This window comes from Stegastes partitus, unplaced genomic scaffold (assembly GCF_000690725.1).
Source record: "Stegastes partitus isolate 25-593 unplaced genomic scaffold, Stegastes_partitus-1.0.2 Scaffold1960, whole genome shotgun sequence".
NCBI lineage: Eukaryota > Metazoa > Chordata > Actinopteri > Pomacentridae > Stegastes > Stegastes partitus.
In genome coordinates, this window is record NW_007579691.1 from 66,896 (window position 1) to 68,579 (window position 1,684).

The window sequence follows — 1,684 nt, forward strand, 5'->3', positions numbered from 1 at the left end:
AGTCCCACCAGAGTCGAAGGTTGTCTTTGTGCACCTGTGTTTCTGTTTTTGGCATCTGTTTGTTTCTTTGTGGTGGTTTTCTGTCTTTCTGTTATTTTGTGTCATTTTTGCAGACGTTTTGTGTGTCTTTGTGGTCATTTCTTGTCTTTTTTTGGGACATATTTGTGTCTTTGTGTGCTCACACAAAGACATTTACTAGCCACAAAGACACACAAAACGTCCACAAAACAACCACAAAGAGAAACAAAACAACAACAAAGGCACACAAAATGACCGAAAGACATACAAATGAGGTGGTTGTGTGTGTTTTTTTGTTGTATTTTTTTTTGTCAAAAGTCTGAAGTACATTCTGGTGAAAACAGAAGATTTTAGTGACACACAAGAAAAAGAATCACGATGCAGAACACACGTTGTTTGATGTTGTTTTATTTTTCCTGCTTTAATCGTTGATACAAACTGTAGAAGTCTGAAGACTGAATGAAGCGTTTCAGACTAAAACCATCAGAAAACGTTTTCTTTAACCTCTGCAGTGAGGCTCTGTGGCGCAACGGACAGCGCGTTGGACTTCTAGTAGAACCAGAAGGGATTCAAAGGTTGTGGGTTCGAGTCCCACCAGAGTCGGCTTTAGCGTTCAGCTGTGATCCTGGATGAACACCAGTCTTGATCTGATGCTGTTGTTTTAAGGAAACAGAGACGAGCCACGGTGTTGTTTTTAGCGATGTGTGTTGATGAATGCTAACGAGGTCAGTCAGAGCGTCCCGGTTCGTAGAACGGTCCGACTGAAGGAGGAACAGCAACTTCTTACTGGATTATCCCTGAAAACCAAACTAGAGACGTGTGAGGTGGTTTAATAAGAGAAGTAGCTGGTTTGGTTCACCTTTGTGTGGTTGTTTTGTGTCTCTTCTAGATGCTTTGTGTCTCTTTGTAGCAGTTAATGTCTCTTTATGGTATATTTGTTGTATTTCTGCGGTGGTTGTGTGTCTTTTTGTGGTCGTTTTATTTCTCTTGGTGGTTATTTTGTGTCTTAAAGGCTGTTTTGTGTCTCTTTAATGTTATATTGTGACTCTGTACGGTTGTGTTGTGTATTTTCCAGGTTGTTTTGTGACTCTGAGATTGTTTTGTTACACTTTAAGGCTGTTTTTTGTCTCTTTAAGATTATTTTGTGTTTCCGTAAAATTATTTTGTCACTCTTTAAGGTTGTTTTGTGTATTTTAAGGTTATTTTGTGTCTCTTTAAGATTATTTTGTGTCTTTTTAAGGTTGTTTTGTGTCTATTTAAGGCTGTTTCTTGTCTCTTTAAGGTTGTTTTGTGTCTCCTTGTGTATTTTCATGTCTCAGGTCACTCTGAACAGTGCGTTGTGGAAATGTGAAGCAGCAGTAAACAAACAGAGACAGAGTGTTTGTTTCTAGAACTTAAATTTAAAATACATTTCTGTTTTTCTATATTGTGTATATTTCTTAGTGAGAGTAACACAACAGTTTCCAGCCACATAAATGAGTCTTTATTGTCCTTATTATTCATAGAAACACTACAAACAATCGCTGTTAGAGGAGAGTTTTGTGCGTCTTTAAACATGTCTGAAGGAAATTGGAATTTTTGGAATTGGAATTTTAGACCAAAAATCTTCCCGGCTGGTCCAACGTGAACTCAGAGACCCCAACCACACACACACAGACACACACAG

At 38.2% G+C, this 1,684-nt stretch overlaps 1 non-coding gene across 1 annotated transcript; it reads left to right on the forward strand.

The window, feature by feature from the left end:
• The first annotated feature begins 533 nt into the window (after positions 1-533).
• trnar-ucu (transfer RNA arginine (anticodon UCU)) lies at positions 534-621 on the forward strand. The gene is given in 2 exon segments: positions 534-570; positions 586-621. It is a non-coding gene; the product is annotated as a tRNA-Arg (tRNA).
• Positions 622-1,684: the final 1,063 nt, after the last annotated feature.